Consider the following 8,552-nt stretch of genomic DNA (forward strand, 5'->3'; position numbering starts at 1 on the left):
AAATAATAATGCTCACATTAACTTGTGTTGGAGTACATGAACAACACAACGCAATAATTTCGTAGGCATTCGAAAGACTTAAAAGCACACAAAGAATTATTCAAATTTAATCACAAAAATAAACATTGGTTACACTTATAAATATAAAAGTATACATATAAAAGGATTAAGGCACTTATTCGATATACATGTGGACTACAATCTAAGATAACATAGTTTACATTATTTAAATGCATATCTGGTCCATTATGAAAGCAATGCTCATGATTTCAATGTGACCTGACTATCCATTGCACCGTGGTAAAACCATGTCTGTTGCGGGGGGGGGGGGTCTGCCCTTCCAACGCAGCCTGTCATCAGTTTGCTACGAGCAGTCTGCATGGAAAGACATGTCTCTGTGTAAAGTGTGATGTTTTTCAACTTAGTAACTTGATGGAGAAATGGAGTGTTTGCTTGAACTGCGATACGCCATAAAGCTTCCCTTCACCTTTGAAAGAATGCAACCGAAACATTCCAGATGCTTCAAGAGGCCTTCAAGGACAAACGCATTTCAAGGTCACAGTCAAGGAGATGGCACAAGGCACTCAAGGAGGCTCGGGAAGAGGTCGTCGACGAACCCCGTTTCTGGGCACCCAATAATTGGTCTGAAGTGACCAAAACAAGAATCGTGTGCTCTAAGTTCTACGTTCCGAACGTCGATTGAGGATCCAGTAAATTGCTGACATCCTATCCATGTGCACATTTGCCATACATGAAATGGTGACTGAGGAACTGTATATGCGCTAGGTCCACGCAAAGCTTTTGCAGAGAGTATTGCCACATGTTCTTCATTGTTACTACTTTTCTAGCCCAGAGCACAGCTTTTGCAGAGAGTATTGCCACATGTCCTTCATTGTTACTAATTTTCTAGCCCAGAGCACAGCTTTTGCAGAGAGTATTGCCACATGTTCTTCATTGTTACTAATTTTCTAGCCCAGAGCACAGCTTTTGCAGAGAGTATTGCCACATGTCCTTCATTGTTACTAATTTTCTAGCCCAGAGCACAGCTTTTGCAGAAAGTATTGCCACATGTCCTTCATTGTTACTAATTTTCTAGCCCAGAGCACAGCTTTTGCAGAAAGTATTGCCACATGTTCTTCATCGTTACTAATTTTCTAGTCCAGAGCACAGCCACCCAGTGCTCCCCCTACTTTTTTTAGCTTTTTAATACCAGTGTCATATCTTTCTCTTGCCGCTTCACGAAGCCAACGGAAGATTGCTTCTTGCACTTCCTCGTCTGACTTGAATTTCTGTCCTCCTAAGGTGTTTTTTGAGAGCGGGAAACAAATACTAGTCTCTCGGGGCAATGTATGACCTTTAAGGAGGGTTGTCAATGATATATCCCATCAGCCAAATTCATTGAGTAGGGTGGTCATCGTTTGATGTGAAGATATGTGGACGTGCATTGTATTATGATTTGCAGACACACTCCTCCTTTAAGTGAGGATATAGACACCTTGTTTGTAACTTAATTGACCTCAAGACACACAATATTCTGCAGCACGGAGAAGTAGCCACTCTCTCTCTCTCTCTCTTCATTCATTCTCTAAGGCCTTCCTTTATCTAATTGATGGGTAATTCCCTCCGGGTATATCGCAATATCTCGTCAATTGGAGCCACCGTTGTGGATATTCCAATGGCAAACTCCGGAGGCCACCCCATCGACCGCTTCTTATCGTAGGACGTTTTCCCGGCCATCAGACAAACTCCCTGCACATTTCGATTGCTCATACACTTTTCACCGTACACTTCCACACTAAATGGCAGGATGAATATATTATATCGGAGAAGCAGTCGTCGAAGTTGGCTTCGTGTAATGCGGTGGGAGAAAGGCACGATACCGGTATTAAAAAGCAGCTTACAAGGATGCAAAAAGTGATTGAACGTCAAGGCGACCATGTGGGAAAATAGCTAAATGCTCAACCTTTCCATACGATGTACGCAAAGTTGAGAGAATAATTTGATTTTTAATGAAAATAGAAATAGGAGACCTTACTTTTCGAATCCCCCTCATACTAAAGAGAGCGTGGATTGAACACACATTCAGAAGCATGTGACACCAAGTTCCTGAGAATGGGAGACACATTCCTTTAATAGAGAGAGATAGAGAGATGGAGAGTTTGAGGGTGCCTTCTTCAGGGGCGTGGGGGCAGACATACACTTATGACTCCTTGCAAGTGTACTTATCATTGATGAAAGGGGTGATAGTAGGAAGAAAAGTAGTATTTAGGGGAGGCGACCGACAGCTAAGGTCATTTGCGCCATAGGGGATGGACAGGAAAGGATGAAGGGTGGAGAGAAACCCGGCGTCGGCATTAGCCTACTCTTAACAAAAGGCACCAAGGGGTCACACAGTTTCAACGTCCCATCCGACGGACGGCGTACTCACTCAAAGTGCCCTACACAAAGCACCTCAAGTAGGGATCGAGATACCTTTGAAAAATATTCAACACTGCCGGGATTTGAACCCGCGCCCTCAGGGTGAGAAGCCAGTACGTTAGCCGCCGCACTATCTCGTTCCCCGGAAGAAAAGAGTATATTATGAAGAAGAATTTTATAAGAAATTGCACACAAGTACAAAGATCAATACATCTATTTTTTCCCAAAAGAATATATCTAATCATGCGCACTAATCTTTCATAACTGACAGTATAGATCCTCCAAAGAATGTTTGGACTCTTTCGTGATAACTTACGAGGGCGGTTGAATAAGTACCCGTGTTTGAAGACAAAGGACATTCCTGAGGGAAGTTTATGCTATTATCGTGTGCTGCCATCTATCAAACGATGGTGTAATGAATTTCAGACTGATTTAAAGGGTAGTTTGGATTTGGCAGCCATTCGAGTGTAAGGAGTGTTTTATGATTTTCCCAAAGATGGAAAGAGAGCAGTATGGTTTGGTAATTCGCTTTTTGTTTTGTGTTTTTGGATGGGAAGAAATGCGAGGAGATGAAAGCATAGTGTGATGCTGTCTGTTTATGGGGACACTTCTACGCCATCTCTGACCACAGTTAGATATTGGTTCGACGAATTTAAACGTGGGTGAACATCTGGTTTTGATGAGGAGCGACCAGGGGACGCCCGGAAGACATGGTTACCGAGGAAATCATTCAAAAAGTCCTATTTATTCTGGTCTCTTATTGTTCTTGGAATAAATGACAATTTAAATCTGTCTGTCCTGCAGTCAATCTCTCTAATCTAATATTCGTGATCCCTCCACCCGGAAATACGTTGGGGTTCGTATTATGTTCTTGATGTCATCGGAAAAGGACCCATCTTCTAAGTGTATTTAATAAGTTTAATCTATATTGTAAACACCGCTGTGTAAGGGAATCCCAGACTAAATTGTCCAGCAAAGTTGTTAATCTACTGCGTTGGTCATAACAATGTTTGAGGCAAATTCAGACCCCCCTCCGCTGAATTTGATGTAATTCCAAAACCAAATTTATCTTTTGAGTATCCCATATATACTGGCAGCATAGGATACTCTAGGTGGGGCCTGACTGAGGGCAAAAAAACATCACTCCTTCACTTTTTCATCACAATTACCCAGCACTCTTTTTACAAATCCCAATTTCTTATTGGCACAACTGCATATTTCTCGTAAAAGCTTTCCCCCATATGTATTACATCATCATCAGGACTGGACGATGATGTAATATGTAAACCAGGTCGTAAATTTAAAAAAAAAAATAATTTATCAAGAGGAAAAGTGCTACGAACGGTCATTCAATCCATGCCTGAAGTTACTCAATGTGTACTCTGGATAAACGACTTTTATTCGTTGCTTTTCAGAGTGAAGCCATCAATATATTTGAATACAAGGAATGTGATGATGGGTTAAATTATGGAGAGTACAACAATGCCTACGCAAAGAACATTAAGTATGAATGACAAATTTTGACTTTGTGAAATTGAAATATCTTCAAAACACAAAGAGTTAATTCAAAAATCTGATCACTCATTAATAGCACTATGAAGTGCTATTAAGATGTGGTCAACGTAATAGTCTAAAATTGAGGGTAGTTCAGCTCGGAGTTGTCTAACACCATCTTGCATCCCTTGCGAAACAATTATCGCCGGAACTGCCGCCACCAACAACATCTCCTTGGTGCTTTGGTGCCCAGCGGTGAGTGCATCAAACATAAACCAATCAAGCCACCCACCACTATTCTTTTTCTCCCTTAATTCTTCGATTATTAGCTTCAACTTTTCCTCGAGTACCTGGTCATCTTCGGCAAACGGTCTGCCCCCATTCCGGAACGCTAGGAGCAATGACATCTGCAAAAACGATCGAGTTATGAGAGCATCTTTATCCGGTGGCGAATAGCTATTTGGTAACGCGCCCACATACACACGTCTCTCAATGAAATCTGCAAATGAACAGAGGTAAGAGCCACTATGTTGGCAACCATTATTATCCGTAAATGATTCCTTCATACTGTCAATTTTACTGGATGCGCCATCGAACGCGATATTCACAAGAGGCTGGTTTTGGAGAAAGGTCAAGATTGATGACGTCAACGGACTCGCACTATAAATTTTGTGGTATATACCTTTGATTATGGAAAGTGTTCCATCGTTCCCATTGAATATCGTTGTTTTTTTCAACATTCCTTCGATGCAAACGGCACAATTAGTTTCTTCCCCGTTCGGTACGACACTCTGTGGAATAGAAGAGGCCAAATCTGTCGCCTTCGGACCAAGACCCTCGTCTTTTACGGCTATCTGCCTCCGTGATTCCATCGTGGGACGAATATTCTCCACTAAAGACGTCACGCTTGTTTCGAGAGCTTTGAGAAGTATGTCACGACAGGTCAGCTTTTTATCCAAGTCGACCATCCCCTTATGCAGCGAGGACAAGTGATTCAGGTAGACGCTTTGGTCTGACGTGTTTGATGGGACCACGGGTGTCATTCCCTCCAACGAATCTCCCAAGGAAGTAAGCTTACTCAACAGCAATGCCATATCCGACTTCATCTCATTCATTCTTTCCTTGAGGAACAGAGTATCGCCCGAGATGGCTCCGACATTCTCCCTAACGGTCGTCAATTCCCCGCTTGGCGAGACCAAATAAGGCGTCAGCTGTATCGCGAGGGATGTCACATCAGATCTCATCGCAGCGATGCCTTCTCCGAGTGATGTCAGACTCTGAATTTGGTCTTTCATTGATGAGAATTCCACCGACAACGAAGACAACTTTTGGGAGAGATTTTCGGTTTGCGATGCCAGCATCTCGTTCATTTGTTCTACAGACCGCTGGACGTATTTACTGAGCACTCTCGATGTCCTCAACGCTTCTTCCGAATCACCCGGTGACCCAACACCTCCTTCACCGCCAACGGCACCCTCACATTCACCACACGACTTGTCAACAGTTCTACCGCCTATCCGCACGGCGAGAAGTACAAATCTCCGGATCAACTCACGGTTCGTATCTCCTGGATACTTGGACACCATCTCCGTTGCCACATCCATCACCGATGAATCGAGCAAATCACGACTGCATGGGTCTGATCCCATTGACAACAGTCTCTCCACCCAATCCAATCGTCCGACTCTAACAGCCACGTGCAACAGTGTCCGTCCGCTTCCATTCTTGACATTGATATCCACTAAACGACTCAATAACTCGCCGCAGTCCTCAATGGGAAAGTGAACCACACCAGCAAAGAGCTGTTCTTCAACGTCCAGTTCCAATAGAGATGCACACGAATTGGCCATAGTGGTATCCATCAACAAACCTTGCTGCTGTCTTCGTGCTATGCACCCAATGACACCGTTGTATTACCTTCAAGAAAGAGTTGCTTTTTAAAGTGTAGAACATCCGCCTAATGAACAGTTTAAGTCGATAATCCTTTAAAGGACTTCGTAAACTGGAAGGGTAGCTCAGTGGTCGCACCTCAACGATGAATTCTGCAAAGGAATGGTTTGATCAAAGACAATACACTAATTCACCAAAACAATTCTTATCGCACCCTTAACCCTCTTAGTGCGGCGGGCCGATATATCTTCTCTTGCGTAGGCTATTGTTTAAATCACTGTAACTTATGGTTTTTTCTTTAATAATTTATGGTTTTTGTGCTATCGATAGGGTGAATTCCATAGAATCATATAACACATTTTTTAATTTTTATTAGCAATTTTAAATGCTTTTCAAAAAGTATAATTCTTACTATAATGTTTCGTTCAGTTTTGTACATGTCGGGAAGATCAGCCTAATTGTCTTCTCGGTTTTTTTCTGAGTGGTCTTTCCACTATGAAAAGCCACTGAAAGGCTACTAATTAATCTGTGTTCATCTGTAATCTCTTGAATGCGTTGTGGTGTCGTGGTGTTGATATATAACTGCTTATTCAGACTTTGTTGATACAATGGAAATGAGAGCACTGCTTTGTAATCATTTTGGTTTCTCTTGCCATCCATCCTGTCTAATCAATTGCGCCCTGTGCATTGGATCACATTGTCAGCAGTTCTCTGTGAGTTAGAACTTGGTTTTTTTCTGCCTTTAGATTGTAAGCACATTGCCGCAGTCTCAAGGAAAGGGGATAAGTCTTAATTTGACTCAGTGAGATCAGCCTTTTCAAATAAATCGAACTATGCAGAGGCTGACTAAAAAATTTGCGATTCACTGGTTCTTCTTTATTTATTTATAATTTTTTCTACATGTCTTTTTGATTCTTTCTTATATTTAAACATGGTAGTTTTACTGAAAAATGTTATAAAAAAATATTAGTTTTGTGTCTAAAAATCGAAATATTATTGCTAAAAAAATATTCTTCAAATTTATAATACTGTAATAATTACAATTATTTCTCAGATTATGTAAATGTATTACATCATTATTAACTACAATATTTTATTTTAAAATAAAAAAACTGCACATGGATATCTAAACAAATAACTTCATAATGTTTTTTTTCCTAAGGTGATACATTTTCTTAAATTACCCTTTGCACTTCTCACTAAGTACCCCTGGAATCCCCACCGCACTAAGAGGGTTACGTACTTGACTAAGGCCATGTTCAGATATACTTTTCTGAATGTGTATGCATCTGAGAGGAAAAAATTTACACACAGGGTGTGGTGCTTAAATCTGGACTAATTTCAATTTGAATTCTTTGTAAATATGGATAGGAATAGGAAATTGGGATGTCTTAGGTTATTGTTATAGTGTCCCATACGACTGCACACGTATATGAGACTTGATCCTATGATTTAAATGCACTTACTGCGATAACAGCCATCACTAACACTAACGGGAAACACTTTCACATTGCATTATTTTCAGGAAGCCCAATGTATGTATGTACATGTAATACACACGTATATATATATATATATATATATATATATATATATATATATATATATATATATATATATATATATATGTTTCTGTATATTATTATATATATTTTTTAAGGTAATCTACCGGTTAAGGTAGGTTTTTGGATGGACACAACTACCAAACAAATATTTTATTACTCCTAACAAAACACAAAATCCATCATCCTACTCTATATCAGGTCCCTCTTCACCTCTGAGTACTTTCTTCCTCCCTTCATCCCGTCCAACATCCCTATCCTGTTCCTTCCCTTTCCTCGTTTGCCTAAACTTCTCCCCTCAAATACAGTCTTCAACATCCCACTGCCGGTCAACACCCCCTTCATCCACTTTTCCTGCCTCCATAGGATTGCTCCCAACAAACCCCTCTCTTCGCCCACTATACCAAGTACTTCCTCATTTGTTTTCTTCTCTGTCCATTTCACCTTCTCCATTCTTCTCCACACCCACATTTCAAAAGCCTCCAATCTACGTCTATCCTCCTGCTTTAATGACCACGTTTCCGCACCGTACCTAGCTACGCTCCATATCAAAGTTTTTACGAGTCTTTTCTTGACATCCTTACTCAAAGTCCCCGTCATCAACTCCCTCCTCCTTGTGAAAGCCTCTTTGCCTAGCGCAATTCTTCTTCTTACGTCCCTACTACTTTGACCGTGTTGGTCCAAAACACTACCGAGATACGTAAACTGTTCTACCTGCTCTAGTTTTTGCCCTCTTATTTTAATGTTAAGCTTGGCCTTTTTCTTTCTAGAAAATCGCATAATCTTTGTTTTATTAATATTAATTCTAATCCCATACCTGTCGCACTGAATTTCCAATTCACTTAGCAATGCTTGCAGCCCCTTGGCTGACTGACAAACTAAAGCTTGGTCATCAGCAAACCTAACTGATTTTACGAATTCCCCACCCACTTTCATTCCTACCTCCAGTTCTTCCCATAATGCCTCTTTAATCATTTCCTCTGCATACAGGTTGAACAGCAACGGTGATAATGGGCAACCCTGCCTTACACCCCTTCCTAACACTGCCCATCCTGACTCCCCGTTTCCCACCCGAACCTGAGCAGTCTGAGACATGTACAGGTTGCTAATTAGCCTCCTTTCCCTCCAATCTATTCCTATTTTCTCCAATATACTCATTAGTTTTTCCCAATTCACTCTATCAAACGC

The 8,552-nt window shown here is 41.1% G+C and overlaps 1 long non-coding RNA gene across 1 annotated transcript in view; it reads right to left on the reverse strand.

The window, feature by feature from the left end:
• Positions 1–5,227: 5,227 nt before the first annotated feature.
• Positions 5,228–8,552, reverse strand: part of LOC139691713 (uncharacterized) — a 10,178-nt gene continuing 6,853 nt past the window's right edge. Inside the window, exon 4 of the long non-coding RNA XR_011701672.1 lies at positions 5,228–5,954. This is a non-coding gene — a long non-coding RNA (uncharacterized lncRNA). The remainder of the gene's footprint in view (positions 5,955–8,552) is intronic.

The sequence above is a fragment of the Hetaerina americana genome, unplaced genomic scaffold (genome assembly GCF_022747635.1).
Source record: "Hetaerina americana unplaced genomic scaffold, ioHetAmer1.1.p SCAF_39, whole genome shotgun sequence".
Lineage (NCBI taxonomy): Eukaryota > Metazoa > Arthropoda > Insecta > Odonata > Calopterygidae > Hetaerina > Hetaerina americana.